Genomic DNA, 27,603 nt, shown 5'->3' with positions numbered 1-27,603 from the left:
TGATGGCATCTAATGATCTGCACTGTTAACCTAGAGGCATATCATTTGTGTTTTGTCAAGAGGTCCTACAAGTTAAATTTCTCAGTTTATACTTTCAGTAACACAGATCTTTTTCCATTTTTGCGTACTAAAATTTTCCCTTTTTTATAGTTTGCAGAACCTTCTAAACTGGCATCACTTTCCTACGAGAGCCTGGATAGCTCGGTCGGTAGAGCATCAGACTTTTAATCTGAGGGTCCAGGGTTCAAGTCCCTGTTCGGGCGAGTTCTTTTTAAACAATACTGTTGTGCGTTTAATAAACAGCTTTTCCAAGTAAAATATTACTTTCTGGGATGGCACAATGAGAACATCAGAGCCTGGATAGCTCAGTCGGTAGAGCATCAGACTTTTAATCTGAGGGTCCAGGGTTCAAGTCCCTGTTCGGGCGTGTATATTTATGGTATCTAATGATCTGCAGCATAAGCTCAGATGCAGAAAAAAATATTTCATCAAGAGACTCTAAAAGCTAAACTTCTCTGTTTATTTTATCAATAATACAAATCTTTTTCCGTTTTCAACAAAGAAAATTTTCTTTGGCATATCCAGGTTCAGGTGAGTATCTTTTTAAAAACAGATTGTTCTTTGTGAAATGGAGAACTTTGCAAAGTGGAAAATCACCCATTGAGGCAGGCATCTTTTAATTGTTGTTGCTTCATATACTTATTGTTCATTGAGTATCTGTACAGGCTGGCAAATTCCAGTGAAAATTTTAAATGGACTATTGGTTTCATTGTCTTCACTCATTAAAATGATAAAGAAACTATTGAATATGCAGAGGCTAAATGTCATTTCATCTGAAATAATCTCCAGAAACAAATGTTTTACAACTGCTAAACTTTATTTAATTCTTCTTTCCTTCAGTATTTAGGTTCGTTTTAGCCTCATCACATGAGCTAGGGAGAATATGTTTTGAGCCAAGAAAAGTCTGTACATTATTTGTCACATTTCAAATATCCACATAATAGACAATCATTTGGCCTCATTTTACATTGGACTCTACTTGATCTCTTTTCAATTGGCAGACATTAACATCTTTAGGCAGTAATTAAATCATCGCCAAGTAGTACAGTTAAAAATTAAATCTGGAAGGCTACATTTCATCAGAGACTCAAATTCATCGTACTGTGAGAGGCACACAGCATTTCAATTAGACTAGTAACAAATCAATTTTCTTCATCTATTAGAATGGAAAGACATTTTTGAAGGGTGCTAATATTGATGGCATCTAATGATCTGCACTGTAAACCTAGAGGCATATCATTTGTGTTTTGTCAAGAGGTCCTACAAGTTAAACTTCTCAGTTTATACTTTCAGTAACACAGATCTTTTTCCATTTTTGCGTACTAAAATTTTCCCTTTTTTATAGTTTGCAGAACCTTCTAAACTGGCATCACTTTCCTGCCAGAGTCGGTAGAGCATCAGACTTTTAATCTGAGGGTTCAGGGTTCAAGTCCCTGTTCAGGCGAGATCTTTATAAACAATAATGTTGTGCGTTTAATAAACAGCTTTTCCAAGTAAAATATTACTTTCTGGGATGGCACAATGAGAACAATGAGCACAATGAGAGCATCAGAGCCTGGATAGCTCAGTCGGTAGAGCATCAGACTTTTAATTTGAGGGTCCAGGGTTCAAGTCCCTGTTTGGGCGTGTATATTTATGGTATCTAACGATCTGCAGCATAAGCTCAGATGCAGAAAAAATATTTCATCAAGAGACTCTAAAAGCTAAACTTCTCTGTTTATTCTAACAATAATACAAATCTTTTCCCGTTTTCAACAAAGAAAATTTTCTTTGGCATATCCCGGTTCAGGTGAGTATCTTTTTAAAAACAGATTGTTCTTTGTGAAATGGAGAACTTTGCAAAGTGTAAAATCACCCATTGAGGCAGGCATCTTTTAATTGTTGTTGCTTCATATACTCATTGTTCATTGAGTATCTGTACAGGCTGGCAAATTCCTGTGAAAATATTAAATGGACTATTGGTTTCATTGTCTTCACTCATTAAAATGATAAAGAAACTATTGAATATGCAGAGGCTAAATGTCATTTCATCTGAAATAATCTCCAGAAACAAATGTTTTACAACTGCAAAACTTTATTTAATTCTTCTTTCCTTCAGTATTTAGGTTCGTTTTAGCCTCATCACATGAGCCAGGGAGAATATGTTTTGAGCCAAGAAAAGTCTGTACATTATTTGTCACATTTCAAATATCCACATAATAGACAATCATTTGGCCTCATTTTACATTGGACTCTACTTGATCTCTTTTCAATTGGCAGACATTAACATCTTTAGGCAGTAATTAAATCATCGCCAAGTAGTACAGTTAAAAATTAAATCTGGAAGGCTACATTTCATCAGAGACTCAAATTCATCGTACTGTGAGAGGCACACAGCATTTCAATTAGACTAGTAACAAATCAATTTTCTTCATGTATTAGAATGGAAAGACATTTTTGAAGGGTGCTACTATTGATGGCATCTAATGATCTGCACTGTAAACCTAGAGGCATATCATTTGTGTTTTGTCAAGAGGTCCTACAAGTCAAACTTCTCAGTTTACACTTTTAGTAACACAGATCTTTTTCCATTTTTGCGTACTAAAATTTTCCCTTTTTTATAGTTTGCAGAACCTTCTAAACTGGCATCAATTTCCTACCAGAGCCTGGATAGCTCAGTCGGTAGAGCATCAGACTTTTAATCTGAGGGTCCAGGGTTCAAGTCCCTGTCCTGGCGAGATCTTTTTAAACAATACTGTTGTCCGTTTAATAAACAGCTTTTCTAAGTAAAATATTACTTTCTGGGATGGCACAATGAGAGCATCAGAGCCTGGATAGCTTAGTCGGTAGAGCATCAGACTTTTAATCTGAGTGTCCAGGGTTCAAGTCCCTGTTCGGGCGAGATCTTTTTAAACAATACTGTTGTGCGTTTAATAAACAGCTTTTCCAAGTAAAATATTACTTTCTGGGATGGCACTATGAGAACATCAGAGCCTGGATAGCTCAGTCGGTAGAGCATCAGACTTTTAATCTGAGGGTCCAGGGTTCAAGTCCCTGTTCGGGCGTTTATATTTATGGTATCTAATGATCTGCAGCATAAGCTCAGTTGCAGAAAAAAATATTTCATCAAGAGACTCTAAAAGCTAAACTTCTCTGTTTATTCTATCAATAATACAAATCTTTTTCCGTTTTCAACAAAGAAAATTTTCTTTGGCATATCCCGGTTCAGGTGAGTATCTTTTTAAAAACAGATTGTTCTTTGTGAAATGGAGAACTTTGCAAAGTGGAAAATCACCCATTGAGGCAGGCATCTTTTAATTGTTGTTGCTTCATATACTCATTGTTCATTGAGTATCTGTACAGGCTGGCAAATTCCTGTGAAAATTTTAAATGGACATTGGTTTCATTGTCTTCACTCATTAAAATGATAAAGAAACTATTGAATATGCAGAGGCTAAATGTCATTTCATCTGAAATAATCTCCAGAAACAAATGTTTTACAACTGCAAAACTTTATTTAATTCTTCTTTCCTTCAGTATTTAGGTTCGTTTTAGCCTCATCACATGAGCTAGGGAGAATATGTTTTGAGCCAAGAAAAGTCTTTACATTATTTGTCACATTTCAAATATCCACATAATAGACAATCATTTGGCATCATTTTACATTGGACTCTACTTGATCTCTTTTCAATTGGCAGACATTAACATCTTTAGGCAGTAATTAAATCATCGCCAAGTAGTACAGTTAAAAATTAAATCTGGAAGGCTACATTTCATCAGAGACTCAAATTCATCGTACTGTGAGAGGCACACAGCATTTCAATTAGACTAGTAACAAATCAATTTTCTCCATCTATTAGAATGGAAAGACATTTTTGAAGGGTGCTAATATTGATGGCATCTAATGATTTGCACTGTAAACCTAGAGGCATATCATTTGTGTTTTGTCAAGAGGTCCTACAAGTCAAACTTCTCAGTTTATACTTTCAGTAACACAGATCTTTTTCCATTTTTGCGTACTAAAATTTTCCCTTTTTTATAGTTTGCAAAACCTTCTAAACTGGCATCATTTTCCTACCAGAGCCTGGATAGCTCAGTCGGTAGAGCATCAGACTTTTAATCTGAGGGTCCAGGGTTCAAGTCCCTGTTCGGGCGAGTTCCTTTTAAACAATACTGTTTTGCGTTTAATAAACAGCTTTTCCAAGTAAAATATTACTTTCTGGGATGGCACAATGAGAACATCAGAGCCTGGATAGCTCAGTCGGTAGAGCATCAGACTTTTAATCTGAGGGTCCAGGGTTCAAGTCCCTGTTCAGGCGTGTATGTTTATGGTATCTAATGATCTGCAGCATAAGCTCAGATGCAGAAAAAATATTTCATTACGAGACTCTAAAAGCTAAACTTCTCTGTTTATTCTATCAATAATACAAATATTTTTCCGTTTTCAACAAAGAAAATTTTCTTTGGATAGCTCAGTCGGTAGAGCATCAGACTTTTAATCTGAGGGTCCAGGGTTCAAGTCCCTGTTCGGGCGTGTATATTTATGGTATCTAATGATCTGCAGCATAAGCTCAGATGCAGAAAAAAATATTTCATCAAGAGACTCTAAAAGCTAAACTTCTCTGTTTATTCTATCAATAATACAAATCTTTTTCCGTTTTCAACAAAGAAAATTTTCTTTGGCATATCCCGGTTCAGGTGAGTATCTTTTTAAAAACAGATTGTTCTTTGTGAAATGGAGAACTTTGCAAAGTGGAAAATCACCCATTGAGGCAGGCATCTTTTAATTGTTGTTGCTTCATATACTCATTGTTCATTGAGTATCTGTACAGGCTGGCAAATTCCTGTGAAAATATTAAATGGACTATTGGTTTCATTGTCTTCACTCATTAAAATGATAAAGAAACTATTGAATATGCAGAGGCTAAATGTCATTTCATCTGAAATAATCTCCAGAAACAAATGTTTTACAACTGCAAAACTTTATTTAATTCTTCTTTCCTTCAGTATTTAGGTTCGTTTTAGCCTCATCACATGAGCTAGGGAGAATATGTTTTGAGCCAAGAAAAGTCTGTACATTATTTGTCACATTTCAAATATCCACATAATAGACAATCATTTGGCCTCATTTTACATTGGACTCTACTTGATCTCTTTTTAATTGGCAAACATTAACATCTTTAGGCAGTAATTAAATCATCGCCAAGTAGTACAGTTAAAAATTAAATCTGGAAGGCTACATTTCATCAGAGACTCAAATTCATCGTACTGTGAGAGGCACACAGCATTTCAATTAGACTAGTAACAAATCAATTTTCTTCATCTATTAGAATGGAAAGACATTTTTGAAGGGTGCTAATATTGATGGCATCTAATGATCTGCACTGTAAACCTAGAGGCATATCATTTGTGTTTTGTCAAGAGGTCCTACAAGTCAAACTTCTCAGTTTATACTTTCAGTAACACAGATCTTTTTCCATTTTTGCGTACTAAAATTTTCCCTTTTTTATAGTTTGCAGAACCTTCTAAACTGGCATCACTTTCCTGCCAGAGCATGGATAGCTCAGTCGGTAGAGCATCAGACTTTTAATCTGAGGGTCTAGGGTTCAAGTCCCTGTTCAGGCAAGATCTTTTTAAACAATAATGTTGTGTGTTTAATAAACAGCTTTTCTAAGTAAAATATTACTTTCTGGGATGGCACAATGAGAGCATCAGAGCCTGGATAGCTCAGTCGGTAGAGCATCAGACTTTTAATCTGAGGGTCCAGGGTTCAAGTCCCTGTTCGGGTGTGTATATTTATGGTATCTAATGATCTGCAACATAAGCTCAGATGCAGAAAAAAAATATTTCATCAAGAGACTCTAAAAGCTAAAATTCTCTGTTTATTTTATCAATAATACAAATCTTTTTCCGTTTTCAACAAAGAAAATTTTCTTTGGCATATCCAGGTTCAGGTGAGTATCTTTTTAAAAACAGATTGTTCTTTGTGAAATGGAGAACTTTGCAAAGTGGAAAATCACCCATTGAGGCAGGCATCTTTTAATTGTTGTTGCTTCATATACTTATTGTTCATTGAGTATCTGTACAGGCTGGCAAATTCCAGTGAAAATTTTAAATGGACTATTGGTTTCATTGTCTTCACTCATTAAAATGATAAAGAAACTATTGAATATGCAGAGGCTAAATGTCATTTCATCTGAAATAATCTCCAGAAACAAATGTTTTACAACTGCAAAACTTTATTTAATTCTTCTTTCCTTCAGTATTTAGGTTCGTTTTAGCCTCATCACATGAGCTAGGGAGAATATGTTTTGAGCCAAGAAAAGTCTGTACATTATTTGTCACATTTCAAATATCCACATAATAGACAATCATTTGGCCTCATTTTACATTGGACTCTACTTGATCTCTTTTCAATTGGCAGACATTAACATCTTTAGGCAGTAATTAAATCATCGCCAAGTAGTACAGTTAAAAATTAAATCTGGAAGGCTACATTTCATCAGAGACTCAAATTCATCGTACTGTGAGAGGCACACAGCATTTCAATTAGACTAGTAACAAATCAATTTTCTTCATCTATTAGAATGGAAAGACATTTTTGAAGGGTGCTAATATTGATGGCATCTAATGATCTGCACTGTTAACCTAGAGGCATATCATTTGTGTTTTGTCAAGAGGTCCTACAAGTTAAACTTCTCAGTTTATACTTTCAGTAACACAGATCTTTTTCCATTTTTGCGTACTAAAATTTTCCCTTTTTTATAGTTTGCAGAACCTTCTAAACTGGCATCACTTTCCTACGAGAGCCTGGATAGCTCGGTCGGTAGAGCATCAGACTTTTAATCTGAGGGTCCAGGGTTCAAGTCCCTGTTCGGGCGAGATCTTTTTAAACAATACTGTTGTGCGTTTAATAAACAGCTTTTCCAAGTAAAATATTACTTTCTGGGATGGCACAATGAGAACATCAGAACCTGGATAGCTCAGTCGGTAGAGCATCAGACTTTTAATCTGAGGGTCCAGGGTTCAAGTCCCTGTTCGGGCGTGTATATTTATGGTATCTAATGATCTGCAGCATAAGCTCAGATGCAGAAAATTTAATTTCATCAAGAGACTCTAAAAGCTAAACTTCTCTGTTTATTCTATCAATAATACAAATCTTTTTCCGTTTTCAACAAAGAAAATTTTCTTTGGCATCAGAGACTCAAATTCATCGTACTGTGAGAGGCACACAGCATTTCAATTAGACTAGTAACAAATCAATTTTCTTCATCTATTAGAATGGAAAGACATTTTTGAAGGGTGCTAATATTGATGGCATCTAATGATCTGCACTGTAAACCTAGAGGCATATCATTTGTGTTTTGTCAAGAGGTCCTACAAGTCAAACTTCTCAGTTTATACTTTCAGTAACACAGATCTTTTTCCATTTTTGCATACTAAAATTTTCCCTTTTTTATAGTTTGCTGAACCTTCTAAACTGGCATCACTTTCCTGCCAGAGTCGGTAGAGCATCAGACTTTTAATCTGAGGGTCCAGGGTTCAAGTCCCTGTTCGGGCGAGATCTTTTTAAACAATACTGTTGTGCGTTTAATAAACAGCTTTTCCAAGTAAAATATTACTTTCTGGGATGGCACAATGAGAACATCAGAGCCTGGATAGCTCAGTTGGTAGAGCGTCAGACTTTTAATCTGAGGGTCCAGGGTTCAAGTCCCTGTTCGGGCGTGTATATTTATGGTATCTAATGATCTGCAGCATAAGCTCAGATGCAGAAAAAAATATTTCATCAAGAGACTCTAAAAGCTAAACTTCTCTGTTTATTCTATCAATAATACAAATCTTTTTCCGTTTTCAACAAAGAAAATTTTCTTTGGCATATCCCGGTTCAGGTGAGTATCTTTTTAAAAACAGATTGTTCTTCGTGAAATGGAGAACTTTGCAAAGTGGAAAATCACCCATTGAGGCAGGCATCTTTTAATTGTTGTTGCTTCATATACTCATTGTTCATTGAGTATCTGTACAGGCTGGCAAATTCCAGTGAAAATTTTAAATGGACTATTGGTTTCATTGTCTTCACTCATTAAAATGATAAAGAAACTATTGAATATGCAGAGGCTAAATGTCATTTCATCTGAAATAATCTCCAGAAACAAATGTTTTACAACTGCAAAACTTTATTTAATTCTTCTTTCCTTCAGTATTTAGGTTCGTTTTAGCCTCATCACATGAGCTAGGGAGAATATGTTTTGAGCCAAGAAAAGTCTGTACATTATTTGTCACATTTCAAATATCCACATAATAGACAATCATTTGGCCTCATTTTACATTGGACTCTACTTGATCTCTTTTTAATTGGCAGACATTAACATCTTTAGGCAGTAATTAAATCATCGCCAAGTAGTACAGTTAAAAATTAAATCTGGAAGGCTACATTTCATCAGAGACTCAAATTCATCGTACTGTGAGAGGCACACAGCATTTCAATTAGACTAGTAACAAATCAATTTTCTTCATCTATTAGAATGGAAAGACATTTTTGAAGGGTGCTAATATTGATGGCATCTAATGATCTGCACTGTAAACCTAGAGGCATATCATTTGTGTTTTGTCAAGAGGTCCTACAAGTCAAACTTCTCAGTTTATACTTTCAGTAACACAGATCTTTTTCCATTTTTGCGTACTAAAATTTTCCCTTTTTTATAGTTTGCAGAACCTTCTAAACTGGCATCACTTTCCTGCCAGAGCCTGGATAGCTCAGTCGGTAGAGCATCAGACTTTTAATCTGAGGGTCCAGGGTTCAAGTCCCTGTTCAGGCGAGATCTTTTTAAACAATAATGTTGTGCGTTTAATAAACAGCTTTTCTAAGTAAAATATTACTTTCTGGGATGGCACAATGAGAGCATCAGAGCCTGGATAGCTCAGTCGGTAGAGCATCAGACTTTTAATCTGAGGGTCCAGGGTTCAAGTCCCTGTTCGGGTGTGTATATTTATGGTATCTAATGATCTGCAACATAAGCTCAGATGCAGAAAAAAATATTTCATCAAGAGACTCTAAAAGCTAAACTTCTCTGTTTATTTTATCAATAATACAAATCTTTTTCCGTTTTCAACAAAGAAAATTTTCTTTGGCATATCCAGGTTCAGGTGAGTATCTTTTTAAAAACAGATTGTTCTTTGTGAAATGGAGAACTTTGCAAAGTGGAAAATCACCCATTGAGGCAGGCATCTTTTAATTGTTGTTGCTTCATATACTTATTGTTCATTGAGTATCTGTACAGGCTGGCAAATTCCAGTGAAAATTTTAAATGGACTATTGGTTTCATTGTCTTCACTCATTAAAATGATAAAGAAACTATTGAATATGCAGAGGCTAAATGTCATTTCATCTGAAATAATCTCCAGAAACAAATGTTTTACAACTGCTAAACTTTATTTAATTCTTCTTTCCTTCAGTATTTAGGTTCGTTTTAGCCTCATCACATGAGCTAGGGAGAATATGTTTTGAGCCAAGAAAAGTCTGTACATTATTTGTCACATTTCAAATATCCACATAATAGACAATCATTTGGCCTCATTTTACATTGGACTCTACTTGATCTCTTTTCAATTGGCAGACATTAACATCTTTAGGCAGTAATTAAATCATCGCCAAGTAGTACAGTTAAAAATTAAATCTGGAAGGCTACATTTCATCAGAGACTCAAATTCATCGTACTGTGAGAGGCACACAGCATTTCAATTAGACTAGTAACAAATCAATTTTCTTCATCTATTAGAATGGAAAGACATTTTTGAAGGGTGCTAATATTGATGGCATCTAATGATCTGCACTGTAAACCTAGAGGCATATCATTTGTGTTTTGTCAAGAGGTCCTACAAGTTAAACTTCTCAGTTTATACTTTCAGTAACACAGATCTTTTTCCATTTTTGCGTACTAAAATTTTCCCTTTTTTATAGTTTGCAGAACCTTCTAAACTGGCATCACTTTCCTGCCAGAGTCGGTAGAGCATCAGACTTTTAATCTGAGGGTCCAGGGTTCAAGTCCCTGTTCAGGCGAGATCTTTATAAACAATAATGTTGTGCGTTTAATAAACAGCTTTTCCAAGTAAAATATTACTTTCTGGGATGGCACAATGAGAACAATGAGCACAATGAGAGCATCAGAGCCTGGATAGCTCAGTCGGTAGAGCATCAGACTTTTAATTTGAGGGTCCAGGGTTCAAGTCCCTGTTTGGGCGTGTATATTTATGGTATCTAACGATCTGCAGCATAAGCTCAGATGCAGAAAAAATATTTCATCAAGAGACTCTAAAAGCTAAACTTCTCTGTTTATTCTAACAATAATACAAATCTTTTCCCGTTTTCAACAAAGAAAATTTTCTTTGGCATATCCCGGTTCAGGTGAGTATCTTTTTAAAAACAGATTGTTCTTTGTGAAATGGAGAACTTTGCAAAGTGTAAAATCACCCATTGAGGCAGGCATCTTTTAATTGTTGTTGCTTCATATACTCATTGTTCATTGAGTATCTGTACAGGCTGGCAAATTCCTGTGAAAATATTAAATGGACTATTGGTTTCATTGTCTTCACTCATTAAAATGATAAAGAAACTATTGAATATGCAGAGGCTAAATGTCATTTCATCTGAAATAATCTCCAGAAACAAATGTTTTACAACTGCAAAACTTTATTTAATTCTTCTTTCCTTCAGTATTTAGGTTCGTTTTAGCCTCATCACATGAGCTAGGGAGAATATGTTTTGAGCCAAGAAAAGTCTGTACATTATTTGTCACATTTCAAATATCCACATAATAGACAATCATTTGGCCTCATTTTACATTGGACTCTACTTGATCTCTTTTTAATTGGCAAACATTAACATCTTTAGGCAGTAATTAAATCATCGCCAAGTAGTACAGTTAAAAATTAAATCTGGAAGGCTACATTTCATCAGAGACTCAAATTCATCGTACTGTGAGAGGCACACAGCATTTCAATTAGACTAGTAACAAATCAATTTTCTTCATCTATTAGAATGGAAAGACATTTTTGAAGGGTGCTAATATTGATGGCATCTAATGATCTGCACTGTAAACCTAGAGGCATATCATTTGTGTTTTGTCAAGAGGTCCTACAAGTCAAACTTCTCAGTTTATACTTTCAGTAACACAGATCTTTTTCCATTTTTGCGTACTAAAATTTTCCCTTTTTTATAGTTTGCAGAACCTTCTAAACTGGCATAACTTTCCTGCCAGAGCATGGATAGCTCAGTCGGTAGAGCATCAGACTTTTAATCTGAGGGTCTAGGGTTCAAGTCCCTGTTCAGGCAAGATCTTTTTAAACAATAATGTTGTGCGTTTAATAAACAGCTTTTCTAAGTAAAATATTACTTTCTGGGATGGCACAATGAGAGCATCAGAGCCTGGATAGCTCAGTCGGTAGAGCATCAGACTTTTAATCTGAGGGTCCAGGGTTCAAGTCCCTGTTCGGGTGTGTATATTTATGGTATCTAATGATCTGCAACATAAGCTCAGATGCAGAAAAAAAATATTTCATCAAGAGACTCTAAAAGCTAAAATTCTCTGTTTATTTTATCAATAATACAAATCTTTTTCCGTTTTCAACAAAGAAAATTTTCTTTGGCATCAGAGACTCAAATTCATCGTACTGTGAGAGGCACACAGCATTTCAATTAGACTAGTAACAAATCAATTTTCTTCATCTATTAGAATGGAAAGACATTTTTGAAGGGTGCTAATATTGATGGCATCTAATGATCTGCACTGTAAACCTAGAGGCATATCATTTGTGTTTTGTCAAGAGGTCCTACAAGTCAAACTTCTCAGTTTATACTTTCAGTAACACAGATCTTTTTCCATTTTTGCATACTAAAATTTTCCCTTTTTTATAGTTTGCTGAACCTTCTAAACTGGCATCACTTTCCTGCCAGAGTCGGTAGAGCATCAGACTTTTAATCTGAGGGTCCAGGGTTCAAGTCCCTGTTCGGGCGAGATCTTTTTAAACAATACTGTTGTGCGTTTAATAAACAGCTTTTCCAAGTAAAATATTACTTTCTGGGATGGCACAATGAGAACATCAGAGCCTGGATAGCTCAGTTGGTAGAGCATCAGACTTTTAATCTGAGGGTCCAGGGTTCAAGTCCCTGTTCGGGCGTGTATATTTATGGTATCTAATGATCTGCAGCATAAGCTCAGATGCAGAAAAAAATATTTCATCAAGAGACTCTAAAAGCTAAACTTCTCTGTTTATTCTATCAATAATACAAATCTTTTTCCGTTTTCAACAAAGAAAATTTTCTTTGGCATATCCCGGTTCAGGTGAGTATCTTTTTAAAAACAGATTGTTCTTCGTGAAATGGAGAACTTTGCAAAGTGGAAAATCACCCATTGAGGCAGGCATCTTTTAATTGTTGTTGCTTCATATACTCATTGTTCATTGAGTATCTGTACAGGCTGGCAAATTCCTGTGAAAATTTTAAATGGACATTGGTTTCATTGTCTTCACTCATTAAAATGATAAAGAAACTATTGAATATGCAGAGGCTAAATGTCATTTCATCTGAAATAATCTCCAGAAACAAATGTTTTACAACTGCAAAACTTTATTTAATTCTTCTTTCCTTCAGTATTTAGGTTCGTTTTAGCCTCATCACATGAGCTAGGGAGAATATGTTTTGAGCCAAGAAAAGTCTTTACATTATTTGTCACATTTCAAATATCCACATAATAGACAATCATTTGGCATCATTTTACATTGGACTCTACTTGATCTCTTTTCAATTGGCAGACATTAACATCTTTAGGCAGTAATTAAATCATCGCCAAGTAGTACAGTTAAAAATTAAATCTGGAAGGCTACATTTCATCAGAGACTCAAATTCATCGTACTGTGAGAGGCACACAGCATTTCAATTAGACTAGTAACAAATCAATTTTCTCCATCTATTAGAATGGAAAGACATTTTTGAAGGGTGCTAATATTGATGGCATCTAATGATTTGCACTGTAAACCTAGAGGCATATCATTTGTGTTTTGTCAAGAGGTCCTACAAGTCAAACTTCTCAGTTTATACTTTCAGTAACACAGATCTTTTTCCATTTTTGCGTACTAAAATTTTCCCTTTTTTATAGTTTGCAAAACCTTCTAAACTGGCATCATTTTCCTACCAGAGCCTGGATAGCTCAGTCGGTAGAGCATCAGACTTTTAATCTGAGGGTCCAGGGTTCAAGTCCCTGTTCGGGCGAGATCCTTTTAAACAATACTGTTTTGCGTTTAATAAACAGCTTTTCCAAGTAAAATATTACTTTCTGGGATGGCACAATGAGAACATCAGAGCCTGGATAGCTCAGTCGGTAGAGCATCAGACTTTTAATCTGAGGGTCCAGGGTTCAAGTCCCTGTTCAGGCGTGTATGTTTATGGTATCTAATGATCTGCAGCATAAGCTCAGATGCAGAAAAAATATTTCATTACGAGACTCTAAAAGCTAAACTTCTCTGTTTATTCTATCAATAATACAAATATTTTTCCGTTTTCAACAAAGAAAATTTTCTTTGGATAGCTCAGTCGGTAGAGCATCAGACTTTTAATCTGAGGGTCCAGGGTTCAAGTCCCTGTTCGGGCGTGTATATTTATGGTATCTAATGATCTGCAGCATAAGCTCAGATGCAGAAAAAAATATTTCATCAAGAGACTCTAAAAGCTAAACTTCTCTGTTTATTCTATCAATAATACAAATCTTTTTCCGTTTTCAACAAAGAAAATTTTCTTTGGCATATCCCGGTTCAGGTGAGTATCTTTTTAAAAACAGATTGTTCTTTGTGAAATGGAGAACTTTGCAAAGTGGAAAATCACCCATTGAGGCAGGCATCTTTTAATTGTTGTTGCTTCATATACTCATTGTTCATTGAGTATCTGTACAGGCTGGCAAATTCCTGTGAAAATATTAAATGGACTATTGGTTTCATTGTCTTCACTCATTAAAATGATAAAGAAACTATTGAATATGCAGAGGCTAAATGTCATTTCATCTGAAATAATCTCCAGAAACAAATGTTTTACAACTGCAAAACTTTATTTAATTCTTCTTTCCTTCAGTATTTAGGTTCGTTTTAGCCTCATCACATGAGCTAGGGAGAATATGTTTTGAGCCAAGAAAAGTCTGTACATTATTTGTCACATTTCAAATATCCACATAATAGACAATCATTTGGCCTCATTTTACATTGGACTCTACTTGATCTCTTTTCAATTGGCAGACATTAACATCTTTAGGCAGTAATTAAATCATCGCCAAGTAGTACAGTTAAAAATTAAATCTGGAAGGCTACATTTCATCAGAGACTCAAATTCATCGTACTGTGAGAGGCACACAGCATTTCAATTAGACTAGTAACAAATCAATTTTCTTCATCTATTAGAATGGAAAGACATTTTTGAAGGGTGCTAATATTGATGGCATCTAATGATCTGCACTGTTAACCTAGAGGCATATCATTTGTGTTTTGTCAAGAGGTCCTACAAGTTAAACTTCTCAGTTTATACTTTCAGTAACACAGATCTTTTTCCATTTTTGCGTACTAAAATTTTCCCTTTTTTATAGTTTGCAGAACCTTCTAAACTGGCATCACTTTCCTACGAGAGCCTGGATAGCTCGGTCGGTAGAGCATCAGACTTTTAATCTGAGGGTCCAGGTTTCAAGTCCCTGTTCGGGCGAGATCTTTTTAAACAATACTGTTGTGCGTTTAATAAACAGCTTTTCCAAGTAAAATATTACTTTCTGGGATGGCACAATGAGAACATCAGAGCCTGGATAGCTCAGTCGGTAGAGCATCAGACTTTTAATCTGAGGGTCCAGGGTTCAAGTCCCTGTTCGGGCGTGTATATTTATGGTATCTAATGATCTGCAGCATAAGCTCAGATGCAGAAAATTTAATTTCATCAAGAGACTCTAAAAGCTAAACTTCTCTGTTTATTCTATCAATAATACAAATCTTTTTCCGTTTTCAACAAAGAAAATTTTCTTTGGCATCAGAGACTCAAATTCATCGTACTGTGAGAGGCACACAGCATTTCAATTAGACTAGTAACAAATCAATTTTCTTCATCTATTAGAATGGAAAGACATTTTTGAAGGGTGCTAATATTGATGGCATCTAATGATCTGCACTGTAAACCTAGAGGCATATCATTTGTGTTTTGTCAAGAGGTCCTACAAGTCAAACTTCTCAGTTTATACTTTCAGTAACACAGATCTTTTTCCATTTTTGCATACTAAAATTTTCCCTTTTTTATAGTTTGCTGAACCTTCTAAACTGGCATCACTTTCCTGCCAGAGTCGGTAGAGCATCAGACTTTTAATCTGAGGGTCCAGGGTTCAAGTCCCTGTTCGGGCGAGATCTTTTTAAACAATACTGTTGTGCGTTTAATAAACAGCTTTTCCAAGTAAAATATTACTTTCTGGGATGGCACAATGAGAACATCAGAGCCTGGATAGCTCAGTTGGTAGAGCATCAGACTTTTAATCTGAGGGTCCAGGGTTCAAGTCCCTGTTCGGGCGTGTATATTTATGGTATCTAATGATCTGCAGCATAAGCTCAGATGCAGAAAAAAATATTTCATCAAGAGACTCTAAAAGCTAAACTTCTCTGTTTATTCTATCAATAATACAAATCTTTTTCCGTTTTCAACAAAGAAAATTTTCTTTGGCATATCCCGGTTCAGGTGAGTATCTTTTTAAAAACAGATTGTTCTTCGTGAAATGGAGAACTTTGCAAAGTGGAAAATCACCCATTGAGGCAGGCATCTTTTAATTGTTGTTGCTTCATATACTCATTGTTCATTGAGTATCTGTACAGGCTGGCAAATTCCAGTGAAAATTTTAAATGGACTATTGGTTTCATTGTCTTCACTCATTAAAATGATAAAGAAACTATTGAATATGCAGAGGCTAAATGTCATTTCATCTGAAATAATCTCCAGAAACAAATGTTTTACAACTGCAAAACTTTATTTAATTCTTCTTTCCTTCAGTATTTAGGTTCGTTTTAGCCTCATCACATGAGCTAGGGAGAATATGTTTTGAGCCAAGAAAAGTCTGTACATTATTTGTCACATTTCAAATATCCACATAATAGACAATCATTTGGCCTCATTTTACATTGGACTCTACTTGATCTCTTTTTAATTGGCAGACATTAACATCTTTAGGCAGTAATTAAATCATCGCCAAGTAGTACAGTTAAAAATTAAATCTGGAAGGCTACATTTCATCAGAGACTCAAATTCATCGTACTGTGAGAGGCACACAGCATTTCAATTAGACTAGTAACAAATCAATTTTCTTCATCTATTAGAATGGAAAGACATTTTTGAAGGGTGCTAATATTAATGGCATCTAATGATCTGCACTGTAAACCTAGAGGCATATCATTTGTGTTTTGTCAAGAGGTCCTACAAGTCAAACTTCTCAGTTTATACTTTCAGTAACACAGATCTTTTTCCATTTTTGCGTACTGAAATTTTCCCTTTTTTATAGTTTGCAGAACCTTCTAAACTGGCATCACTTTCCTGCCAGAGCCTGGATAGCTCAGTCGGTAGAGCATCAGACTTTTAATCTGAGGGTCCAGGGTTCAAGTCCCTGTTCGGGCGTGTATATTTATGGTATCTAATGATCTGCAGCATAAGCTCAGATGCAGAAAATTTAATTTCATCAAGAGACTCTAAAAGCTAAACTTCTCTGTTTATTCTATCAATAATACAAATCTTTTTCCGTTTTCAACAAAGAAAATTTTCTTTGGCATCAGAGACTCAAATTCATCGTACTGTGAGAGGCACACAGCATTTCAATTAGACTAGTAACAAATCAATTTTCTTCATCTATTAGAATGGAAAGACATTTTTGAAGGGTGCTAATATTGATGGCATCTAATGATCTGCACTGTAAACCTAGAGGCATATCATTTGTTTTTTTTTTAAGAGGTCCTACAAGTCAAACTTCTCAGTTTATACTTTCAGTAACACAGATCTTTTTCCATTTTTGCATACTAAAATTTTCCCTTTTTTATAGTTTGCTGAACCTTCTAAACTGGCATCACTTTCCTGCCAGAGTCGGTAGAGCATCAGACTTTTAATCTGAGGGTCCAGGGTTCAAGTCCCTGTTCGGGCGAGATCTTTTTAAACAATACTGTTGTGCGTTTAATAAACAGCTTTTCCAAGTAAAATATTACTTTCTGGGATGGCACAATGAGAACATCAGAGCCTGGATAGCTCAGTTGGTAGAGCATCAGACTTTTAATCTGAGGGTCCAGGGTTCAAGTCCCTGTTCGGGCGTGTATATTTATGGTATCTAATGATCTGCAGCATAAGCTCAGATGCAGAAAAAAATATTTCATCAAGAGACTCTAAAAGCTAAACTTCTCTGTTTATTCTATCAATAATACAAATCTTTTTCCGTTTTCAACAAAGAAAATTTTCTTTGGCATATCCCGGTTCAGGTGAGTATCTTTTTAAAAACAGATTGTTCTTCGTGAAATGGAGAACTTTGCAAAGTGGAAAATCACCCATTGAGGCAGGCATCTTTTAATTGTTGTTGCTTCATATACTCATTGTTCATTGAGTATCTGTACAGGCTGGCAAATTCCAGTGAAAATTTTAAATGGACTATTGGTTTCATTGTCTTCACTCATTAAAATGATAAAGAAACTATTGAATATGCAGAGGCTAAATGTCATTTCATCTGAAATAATCTCCAGAAACAAATGTTTTACAACTGCAAAACTTTATTTAATTCTTCTTTCCTTCAGTATTTAGGTTCGTTTTAGCCTCATCACATGAGCTAGGGAGAATATGTTTTGAGCCAAGAAAAGTCTGTACATTATTTGTCACATTTCAAATATCCACATAATAGACAATCATTTGGCCTCATTTTACATTGGACTCTACTTGATCTCTTTTTAATTGGCAGACATTAACATCTTTAGGCAGTAATTAAATCATCGCCAAGTAGTACAGTTAAAAATTAAATCTGGAAGGCTACATTTCATCAGAGACTCAAATTCATCGTACTGTGAGAGGCACACAGCATTTCAATTAGACTAGTAACAAATCAATTTTCTTCATCTATTAGAATGGAAAGACATTTTTGAAGGGTGCTAATATTAATGGCATCTAATGATCTGCACTGTAAACCTAGAGGCATATCATTTGTGTTTTGTCAAGAGGTCCTACAAGTCAAACTTCTCAGTTTATACTTTCAGTAACACAGATCTTTTTCCATTTTTGCGTACTGAAATTTTCCCTTTTTTATAGTTTGCAGAACCTTCTAAACTGGCATCACTTTCCTGCCAGAGCCTGGATAGCTCAGTCGGTAGAGCATCAGACTTTTAATCTGAGGGTCCAGGGTTCAAGTCCCTGTTCAGGCGAGATCTTTTTAAACAATAATGTTGTGCGTTTAATAAACAGCTTTTCTAAGTAAAATATTACTTTCTGGGATGGCACAATGAGAGCATCAGAGCCTGGATAGCTCAGTCGGTAGAGCATCAGACTTTTAATCTGAGGGTCCAGGGTTCAAGTCCCTGTTCGGGTGTGTATATTTATGGTATCTAATGATCTGCAACATAAGCTCAGATGCAGAAAAAAATATTTCATCAAGAGACTCTAAAAGCTAAACTTCTCTGTTTATTTTATCAATAATACAAATCTTTTTCCGTTTTCAACAAAGAAAATTTTCTTTGGCATATCCAGGTTCAGGTGAGTATCTTTTTAAAAACAGATTGTTCTTTGTGAAATGGAGAACTTTGCAAAGTGGAAAATCACCCATTGAGGCAGGCATCTTTTAATTGTTGTTGCTTCATATACTTATTGTTCATTGAGTATCTGTACAGGCTGGCAAATTCCAGTGAAAATTTTAAATGGACTATTGGTTTCATTGTCTTCACTCATTAAAATGATAAAGAAACTATTGAATATGCAGAGGCTAAATGTCATTTCATCTGAAATAATCTCCAGAAACAAATGTTTTACAACTGCAAAACTTTATTTAATTCTTCTTTCCTTCAGTATTTAGGTTCGTTTTAGCCTCATCACATGAGCTAGGGAGAATATGTTTTGAGCCAAGAAAAGTCTGTACATTATTTGTCACATTTCAAATATCCACATAATAGACAATCATTTGGCCTCATTTTACATTGGACTCTACTTGATCTCTTTTCAATTGGCAGACATTAACATCTTTAGGCAGTAATTAAATCATCGCCAAGTAGTACAGTTAAAAATTAAATCTGGAAGGCTACATTTCATCAGAGACTCAAATTCATCGTACTGTGAGAGGCACACAGCATTTCAATTAGACTAGTAACAAATCAATTTTCTTCATCTATTAGAATGGAAAGACATTTTTGAAGGGTGCTAATATTGATGGCATCTAATGATCTGCACTGTAAACCTAGAGGCATATCATTTGTGTTTTGTCAAGAGGTCCTACAAGTTAAACTTCTCAGTTTATACTTTCAGTAACACAGATCTTTTTCCATTTTTGCGTACTAAAATTTTCCCTTTTTTATAGTTTGCAGAACCTTCTAAACTGGCATCACTTTCCTGCCAGAGTCGGTAGAGCATCAGACTTTTAATCTGAGGGTCCAGGGTTCAAGTCCCTGTTCAGGCGAGATCTTTATAAACAATAATGTTGTGCGTTTAATAAACAGCTTTTCCAAGTAAAATATTACTTTCTGGGATGGCACAATGAGAACAATGAGCACAATGAGAGCATCAGAGCCTGGATAGCTCAGTCGGTAGAGCATCAGACTTTTAATTTGAGGGTCCAGGGTTCAAGTCCCTGTTTGGGCGTGTATATTTATGGTATCTAACGATCTGCAGCATAAGCTCAGATGCAGAAAAAATATTTCATCAAGAGACTCTAAAAGCTAAACTTCTCTGTTTATTCTAACAATAATACAAATCTTTTCCCGTTTTCAACAAAGAAAATTTTCTTTGGCATATCCCGGTTCAGGTGAGTATCTTTTTAAAAACAGATTGTTCTTTGTGAAATGGAGAACTTTGCAAAGTGTAAAATCACCCATTGAGGCAGGCATCTTTTAATTGTTGTTGCTTCATATACTCATTGTTCATTGAGTATCTGTACAGGCTGGCAAATTCCTGTGAAAATATTAAATGGACTATTGGTTTCATTGTCTTCACTCATTAAAATGATAAAGAAACTATTGAATATGCAGAGGCTAAATGTCATTTCATCTGAAATAATCTCCAGAAACAAATGTTTTACAACTGCAAAACTTTATTTAATTCTTCTTTCCTTCAGTATTTAGGTTCGTTTTAGCCTCATCACATGAGCTAGGGAGAATATGTTTTGAGCCAAGAAAAGTCTGTACATTATTTGTCACATTTCAAATATCCACATAATAGACAATCATTTGGCCTCATTTTACATTGGACTCTACTTGATCTCTTTTCAATTGGCAGACATTAACATCTTTAGGCAGTAATTAAATCATCGCCAAGTAGTACAGTTAAAAATTAAATCTGGAAGGCTACATTTCATCAGAGACTCAAATTCATCGTACTGTGAGAGGCACACAGCATTTCAATTAGACTAGTAACAAATCAATTTTCTTCATGTATTAGAATGGAAAGACATTTTTGAAGGGTGCTACTATTGATGGCATCTAATGATCTGCACTGTAAACCTAGAGGCATATCATTTGTGTTTTGTCAAGAGGTCCTACAAGTCAAACTTCTCAGTTTACACTTTTAGTAACACAGATCTTTTTCCATTTTTGCGTACTAAAATTTTCCCTTTTTTATAGTTTGCAGAACCTTCTAAACTGGCATCACTTTCCTACCAGAGCCTGGATAGCTCAGTCGGTAGAGCATCAGACTTTTAATCTGAGGGTCCAGGGTTCAAGTCCCTGTCCTGGCGAGATCTTTTTAAACAATACTGTTGTCCGTTTAATAAACAGCTTTTCTAAGTAAAATATTACTTTCTGGGATGGCACAATGAGAGCATCAGAGCCTGGATAGCTTAGTCGGTAGAGCATCAGACTTTTAATCTGAGTGTCCAGGGTTCAAGTCCCTGTTCGGGCGAGATCTTTTTAAACAATACTGTTGTGCGTTTAATAAACAGCTTTTCCAAGTAAAATATTACTTTCTGGGATGGCACTATGAGAACATCAGAGCCTGGATAGCTCAGTCGGTAGAGCATCAGACTTTTAATCTGAGGGTCCAGGGTTCAAGTCCCTGTTCGGGCGTTTATATTTATGGTATATAATGATCTGCAGCATAAGCTCAGTTGCAGAAAAAAATATTTCATCAAGAGACTCTAAAAGCTAAACTTCTCTGTTTATTCTATCAATAATACAAATCTTTTTCCGTTTTCAACAAAGAAAATTTTCTTTGGCATATCCCGGTTCAGGTGAGTATCTTTTTAAAAACAGATTGTTCTTTGTGAAATGGAGAACTTTGCAAAGTGGAAAATCACCCATTGAGGCAGGCATCTTTTAATTGTTGTTGCTTCATATACTCATTGTTCATTGAGTATCTGTACAGGCTGGCAAATTCCTGTGAAAATTTTAAATGGACATTGGTTTCATTGTCTTCACTCATTAAAATGATAAAGAAACTATTGAATATGCAGAGGCTAAATGTCATTTCATCTGAAATAATCTCCAGAAACAAATGTTTTACAACTGCAAAACTTTATTTAATTCTTCTTTCCTTCAGTATTTAGGTTCGTTTTAGCCTCATCACATGAGCTAGGGAGAATATGTTTTGAGCCAAGAAAAGTCTGTACATTATTTGTCACATTTCAAATATCCACATAATAGACAATCATTTGGCCTCATTTTACATTGGACTCTACTTGATCTCTTTTCAATTGGCAGACATTAACATCTTTAGGCAGTAATTAAATCATCGCCAAGTAGTACAGTTAAAAATTAAATCTGGAAGGCTACATTTCATTAGAGACTCAAATTCATCGTACTGTGAGAGGCACACAGCATTTCAATTAGACTAGTAACAAATCAATTTTCTTCATGTATTAGAATGGAAAGACATTTTTGAAGGGTGCTACTATTGATGGCATCTAATGATCTGCACTGTAAACCTAGAGGCATATCATTTGTGTTTTGTCAAGAGGTCCTACAAGTCAAACTTCTCAGTTTACACTTTTAGTAACACAGATCTTTTTCCATTTTTGCGTACTAAAATTTTCCCTTTTTTATAGTTTGCAGAACCTTCTAAACTGGCATCACTTTCCTACCAGAGCCTGGATAGCTCAGTCGGTAGAGCATCAGACTTTTAATCTGAGGGTCCAGGGTTCAAGTCCCTGTCCGGGCGAGATCTTTTTAAACAATACTGTTGTCCGTTTAATAAACAGCTTTTCTAAGTAAAATATTACTTTCTGGGATGGCACAATGAGAGCATCAGAGCCTGGATAGCTTAGTCGGTAGAGCATCAGACTTTTAATCTGAGTGTCCAGGGTTCAAGTCCCTGTTCGGGCGAGATCTTTTTAAACAATACTGTTGTGCGTTTAATAAACAGCTTTTCCAAGTAAAATATTACTTTCTGGGATGGCACTATGAGAACATCAGAGCCTGGATAGCTCAGTCGGTAGAGCATCAGACTTTTAATCTGAGGGTCCAGGGTTCAAGTCCCTGTTCGGGCGTTTATATTTATGGTATCTAATGATCTGCAGCATAAGCTCAGTTGCAGAAAAAAATATTTCATCAAGAGACTCTAAAAGCTAAACTTCTCTGTTTATTCTATCAATAATACAAATCTTTTTCCGTTTTCAACAAAGAAAATTTTCTTTGGCATATCCCGGTTCAGGTGAGTATCTTTTTAAAAACAGATTGTTCTTTGTGAAATGGAGAACTTTGCAAAGTGGAAAATCACCCATTGAGGCAGGCATCTTTTAATTGTTGTTGCTTCATATACTCATTGTTCATTGAGTATCTGTACAGGCTGGCAAATTCCTGTGAAAATTTTAAATGGACATTGGTTTCATTGTCTTCACTCATTAAAATGATAAAGAAACTATTGAATATGCAGAGGCTAAATGTCATTTCATCTGAAATAATCTCCAGAAACAAATGTTTTACAACTGCAAAACTTTATTTAATTCTTCTTTCCTTCAGTATTTAGGTTCGTTTTAGCCTCATCACATGAGCTAGGGAGAATATGTTTTGAGCCAAGAAAAGTCTGTACATTATTTGTCACATTTCAAATATCCACATAATAGACAATCATTTGGCCTCATTTTACATTGGACTCTACTTGATCTCTTTTCAATTGGCAGACATTAACATCTTTAGGCAGTAATTAAATCATCGCCAAGTAGTACAGTTAAAAATTAAATCAGGAAGGCTACATTTCATCAGAGACTCAAATTTATCGTACTGTGAGAGGCACACAGCATTTCAATTAGACTAGTAACAAATCAATTTTCTTCATGTATTAGAATGGAAAGACATTTTTGAAGGGTGCTACTATTGATGGCATCTAATGATCTGCACTGTAAACCTAGAGGCATATCATTTGTGTTTTGTCAAGAGGTCCTACAAGTCAAACTTCTCAGTTTATACTTTTAGTAACACAGATCTTTTTCCATTTTTGCGTACTAAAATTTTCCCTTTTTTATAGTTTGCAGAACCTTCTAAACTGTCATCACTTTCATACCAGAGCCTGGATAGCTCAGTCAGTAGAGCATCAGACTTTTAATCTGAGGGTCCAGGGTTCAAGTCCCTGTCTGGGCGAGATCTTTTTAAACAATACTGTTGTCCGTTTAATAAACAGCTTTTCTAAGTAAAATATTACTTTCTGGGATGGCACAATGAGAGCATCAGAGCCTGGATAGCTCAGTCGGTAGAGCATCAGACTTTTAATCTGAGGGTCCAGGGTTCAAGTCCCTGTTCGGGCGAGATCCTTTTAAACAATACTGTTGTGCGTTTAATAAACAGCTTTTCCAAGTAAAATATTACTTTCTGGGATGGCACAATGAGAACATCAGAGCCTGGATAGCTCAGTCGGTAGAGCATTAGACTTTTAATCTGAGGGTCAAGGGTTCAAGTCCCTGTTCGGGCATGTATATCTATGGTATCTAATGATCTGCAGCATAAGCTCAGTTGCAGAAAAAAATATTTCATCAAGAGACTCTAAAAGCTAAACTTCTCTGTTTATTCTATCAATAATACAAATCTTTTTCCGTTTTCAACAAAGAAAATTTTCTTTGGCATATCCCGGTCCAGGTATCTTTTTAAAAACAGATTGTTCTTTGGGAAATGGAGAACTTTGCAAAGTGTAAAATCACCCATTGAGGCAGGCATCTTTTAATTGTTGTTGCTTCATATACTCATTGTTCATTGAGTATCTGTACAGGCTGGCAAATTCCTGTGAAAATATTAAATGGACTATTGGTTTCATTGTCTTCACTCATTAAAATGATAAAGAAACTATTGAATATGCAGAGGCTAAATGTCATTTCATCTGAAATAATCTCCAGAAACAAATGTTTTACAACTGCAAAACTTTATTTAATTCTTCTTTCCTTCAGTATTTAGGTTCGTTTTAGCCTCATCACATGAGCTAGGGAGAATATGTTTTGAGCCAAGAAAAGTCTGTACATTATTTGTCACATTTCAAATATCCACATAATAGACAATCATTTGGCCTCATTTTAGATTGGACTCTACTTGATCTCTTTTCAATTGGCAGACATTAACATCTTTAGGCAGTAATTAAATCATCGCCAAGTAGTACAGTTAAAAATTAAATCTGGAAGGCTACATTTCATCAGAGACTCAAATTCATCTTACTGTGAGAGGCACACAGCATTTCAATTAGACTAGTAACAAATCAATTTTCTTCATGTATTAGAATGGAAAGACATTTTTGAAGGGTGCTACTATTGATGGCATCTAATGATCTGCACTGTAAACCTAGAGGCATATCATTTGTGTTTTGTCAAGAGGTCCTACAAGTCAAACTTCTCAGTTTATACTTTTAGTAACACAGATCTTTTTCCATTTTTGCGTACTAAAATTTTCCCTTTTTTATAGTTTGCAGAACCTTCTAAACTGTCATCACTTTCATACCAGAGCCTGGATAGCTCAGTCAGTAGAGCATCAGACTTTTAATCTGAGGGTCCAGGGTTCAAGTCCCTGTCTGGGCGAGATCTTTTTAAACAATACTGTTGTCCGTTTAATAAACAGCTTTTCTAAGTAAAATATTACTTTCTGGGATGGCACAATGAGAGCATCAGAGCCTGGATAGCTCAGTCGGTAGAGCATCAGACTTTTAATCTGAGGGTCCAGGGTTCAAGTCCCTGTTCGGGCGAGATCCTTTTAAACAATACTGTTGTGCGTTTAATAAACAGCTTTTCCAAGTAAAATATTACTTTCTGGGATGGCACAATGAGAACATCAGAGCCTGGATAGCTCAGTCGGTAGAGCATTAGACTTTTAATCTGAGGGTCAAGGGTTCAAGTCCCTGTTCGGGCATGTATATCTATGGTATCTAATGATCTGCAGCATAAGCTCAGTTGCAGAAAAAAATATTTCATCAAGAGACTCTAAAAGCTAAACTTCTCTGTTTATTCTATCAATAATACAAATCTTTTTCCGTTTTCAACAAAGAAAATTTTCTTTGGCATATCCCGGTCCAGGTATCTTTTTAAAAACAGATTGTTCTTTGGGAAATGGAGAACTTTGCAAAGTGTAAAATCACCCATTGAGGCAGGCATCTTTTAATTGTTGTTGCTTCATATACTCATTGTTCATTGAGTATCTGTACAGGCTGGCAAATTCCTGTGAAAATATTAAATGGACTATTGGTTTCATTGTCTTCACTCATTAAAATGATAAAGAAACTATTGAATATGCAGAGGCTAAATGTCATTTCATCTGAAATAATCTCCAGAAACAAATGTTTTACAACTGCAAAACTTTATTTAATTCTTCTTTCCTTCAGTATTTAGGTTCGTTTTAGCCTCATCACATGAGCTAGGGAGAATATGTTTTGAGCCAAGAAAAGTCTGTACATTATTTGTCACATTTCAAATATCCACATAATAGACAATCATTTGGCCTCATTTTAGATTGGACTCTACTTGATCTCTTTTCAATTGGCAGACATTAACATCTTTAGGCAGTAATTAAATCATCGCCAAGTAGTACAGTTAAAAATTAAATCTGGAAGGCTACATTTCATCAGAGACTCAAATTCATCTTACTGTGAGAGGCACACAGCATTTCAATTAGACTAGTAACAAATCAATTTTCTTCATGTATTAGAATGGAAAGACATTTTTGAAGGGTGCTACTATTGATGGCATCTAATGATCTGCACTGTAAACCTAGAGGCATATCATTTGTGTTTTGTCAAGAGGTCCTACAAGTCAAACTTCTCAGTTTATACTTTCAGTAACACAGATCTTTTTCCATTTTTGCGTACTAAAATTTTCCCTTTTTTATAGTTTGCAGAACCTTCTAAACTGGCATCACTTTCCTAACAGAGCCTGGATAGCTCAGTCGGTAGAGCATCAGACTTTTAATCTGAGGGTCCAGGATTCAAGTCCCTGTTCGGGCGAGATCTTTTTAAACAATACTGTTGTGCGTTTAATAAACAGCTTTTCCAAGTGAAATATTGCTTTCTGGGATGGCACAATGAGAGCATCAGAGCCTGGATAGCTCAGTCGGAAGAGCATCAGACTTTTAATTTGAGGGTCCAGGGTTCAAGTCCCTGTTTGGGCGTGTATGTTTATGGTATCTAATGATCTGCAGCATAAGCTCACATGCAGAAAAAATATTTCATCAAGAGACTCTAAAAGCTAAACTTCTCTGTTTATTCTAACAATAATACAAATCTTTTTCCGTTTTCAACAAAGAAAATTTTCTTTGGCATATCCCGGTTCAGGTGAGTATCTTTTTAAAAACAGATTGTTCTTTGTGAAATGGAGAACTTTGCAAAGTGTAAAATCACCCATTGAGGCAGGCATCTTTTAATTGTTGTTGCTTCATATACTCATTGTTCATTGAGTATCTGTACAGGCTGGCAAATTCCTGTGAAAATATTAAATGGACTATTGGTTTCATTGTCTTCACTCATTAAAATGATAAAGAAACTATTGAATATGCAGAGGCTAAATGTCATTTCATCTGAAATAATCTCCAGAAACAAATGTTTTACAACTGCAAAACTTTATTTAATTCTTCTTTCCTTCAGTATTTAGGTTGGTTTTAGCCTCATCACATGAGCTAGGGAGAATATGTTTTGAGCCAAGAAAAGTCTGTACATTATTTGTCACATTTCAAATATCCACATAATAGACAATCATTTGGCCTCATTTTAGATTGGACTCTACTTGATCTCTTTTCAATTGGCAGACATTAACATCTTTAGGCAGTAATTAAATCATCGCCAAGTAGTACAGTTAAAAATTAAATCTGGAAGGCTACATTTCATCAGAGACTCAAATTTATCGTACTGTGAGAGGCACACAGCATTTCAATTAGACTAGTAACAAATCAATT

At 35.4% G+C, this 27,603-nt stretch overlaps 19 non-coding genes across 19 annotated transcripts; all 19 read left to right on the top strand.

The window, feature by feature from the left end:
• Positions 1 to 354: 354 nt before the first annotated feature.
• On the top strand, positions 355 to 427 carry TRNAK-UUU (transfer RNA lysine (anticodon UUU)). The gene has a single exon. It is a non-coding gene; the product is annotated as a tRNA-Lys (tRNA).
• A 2,604-nt stretch (positions 428 to 3,031) lies between these two features.
• Positions 3,032 to 3,104, top strand: TRNAK-UUU (transfer RNA lysine (anticodon UUU)). Its single transcript has one exon. It is a non-coding gene; the product is annotated as a tRNA-Lys (tRNA).
• A 1,017-nt stretch (positions 3,105 to 4,121) lies between these two features.
• On the top strand, positions 4,122 to 4,194 carry TRNAK-UUU (transfer RNA lysine (anticodon UUU)). Its single transcript has one exon. It is a non-coding gene; the product is annotated as a tRNA-Lys (tRNA).
• Positions 4,195 to 4,285: 91 nt separating this feature from the next.
• On the top strand, positions 4,286 to 4,358 carry TRNAK-UUU (transfer RNA lysine (anticodon UUU)). Its single transcript has one exon. It is a non-coding gene; the product is annotated as a tRNA-Lys (tRNA).
• Positions 4,359 to 7,691: 3,333 nt separating this feature from the next.
• On the top strand, positions 7,692 to 7,764 carry TRNAK-UUU (transfer RNA lysine (anticodon UUU)). Its single transcript has one exon. It is a non-coding gene; the product is annotated as a tRNA-Lys (tRNA).
• Positions 7,765 to 8,782: 1,018 nt separating this feature from the next.
• Positions 8,783 to 8,855, top strand: TRNAK-UUU (transfer RNA lysine (anticodon UUU)). Its single transcript has one exon. It is a non-coding gene; the product is annotated as a tRNA-Lys (tRNA).
• A 3,285-nt stretch (positions 8,856 to 12,140) lies between these two features.
• On the top strand, positions 12,141 to 12,213 carry TRNAK-UUU (transfer RNA lysine (anticodon UUU)). The gene has a single exon. It is a non-coding gene; the product is annotated as a tRNA-Lys (tRNA).
• A 1,017-nt stretch (positions 12,214 to 13,230) lies between these two features.
• Positions 13,231 to 13,303, top strand: TRNAK-UUU (transfer RNA lysine (anticodon UUU)). The gene has a single exon. It is a non-coding gene; the product is annotated as a tRNA-Lys (tRNA).
• Positions 13,304 to 13,394: 91 nt separating this feature from the next.
• TRNAK-UUU (transfer RNA lysine (anticodon UUU)) lies at positions 13,395 to 13,467 on the top strand. Its single transcript has one exon. It is a non-coding gene; the product is annotated as a tRNA-Lys (tRNA).
• Positions 13,468 to 14,864: 1,397 nt separating this feature from the next.
• Positions 14,865 to 14,937, top strand: TRNAK-UUU (transfer RNA lysine (anticodon UUU)). Its single transcript has one exon. It is a non-coding gene; the product is annotated as a tRNA-Lys (tRNA).
• Positions 14,938 to 15,544: 607 nt separating this feature from the next.
• Positions 15,545 to 15,617, top strand: TRNAK-UUU (transfer RNA lysine (anticodon UUU)). Its single transcript has one exon. It is a non-coding gene; the product is annotated as a tRNA-Lys (tRNA).
• Positions 15,618 to 16,635: 1,018 nt separating this feature from the next.
• On the top strand, positions 16,636 to 16,708 carry TRNAK-UUU (transfer RNA lysine (anticodon UUU)). The gene has a single exon. It is a non-coding gene; the product is annotated as a tRNA-Lys (tRNA).
• Positions 16,709 to 17,316: 608 nt separating this feature from the next.
• TRNAK-UUU (transfer RNA lysine (anticodon UUU)) lies at positions 17,317 to 17,389 on the top strand. Its single transcript has one exon. It is a non-coding gene; the product is annotated as a tRNA-Lys (tRNA).
• Positions 17,390 to 18,407: 1,018 nt separating this feature from the next.
• TRNAK-UUU (transfer RNA lysine (anticodon UUU)) lies at positions 18,408 to 18,480 on the top strand. The gene has a single exon. It is a non-coding gene; the product is annotated as a tRNA-Lys (tRNA).
• Positions 18,481 to 21,248: 2,768 nt separating this feature from the next.
• TRNAK-UUU (transfer RNA lysine (anticodon UUU)) lies at positions 21,249 to 21,321 on the top strand. Its single transcript has one exon. It is a non-coding gene; the product is annotated as a tRNA-Lys (tRNA).
• A 1,017-nt stretch (positions 21,322 to 22,338) lies between these two features.
• On the top strand, positions 22,339 to 22,411 carry TRNAK-UUU (transfer RNA lysine (anticodon UUU)). The gene has a single exon. It is a non-coding gene; the product is annotated as a tRNA-Lys (tRNA).
• A 255-nt stretch (positions 22,412 to 22,666) lies between these two features.
• TRNAK-UUU (transfer RNA lysine (anticodon UUU)) lies at positions 22,667 to 22,739 on the top strand. Its single transcript has one exon. It is a non-coding gene; the product is annotated as a tRNA-Lys (tRNA).
• Positions 22,740 to 23,920: 1,181 nt separating this feature from the next.
• On the top strand, positions 23,921 to 23,993 carry TRNAK-UUU (transfer RNA lysine (anticodon UUU)). The gene has a single exon. It is a non-coding gene; the product is annotated as a tRNA-Lys (tRNA).
• Positions 23,994 to 25,335: 1,342 nt separating this feature from the next.
• TRNAK-UUU (transfer RNA lysine (anticodon UUU)) lies at positions 25,336 to 25,408 on the top strand. Its single transcript has one exon. It is a non-coding gene; the product is annotated as a tRNA-Lys (tRNA).
• Positions 25,409 to 27,603: the final 2,195 nt, after the last annotated feature.

This window comes from Crinia signifera, unplaced genomic scaffold (genome assembly GCF_055691185.1).
Source record: "Crinia signifera unplaced genomic scaffold, ASM5569118v1 HAP2_SCAFFOLD_153, whole genome shotgun sequence".
NCBI classification, from domain to species: domain Eukaryota; kingdom Metazoa; phylum Chordata; class Amphibia; order Anura; family Myobatrachidae; genus Crinia; species Crinia signifera.
Note: the sequence above shows the minus strand (reverse complement) of the source record. Positions and strands in the feature narration are given on the sequence as shown.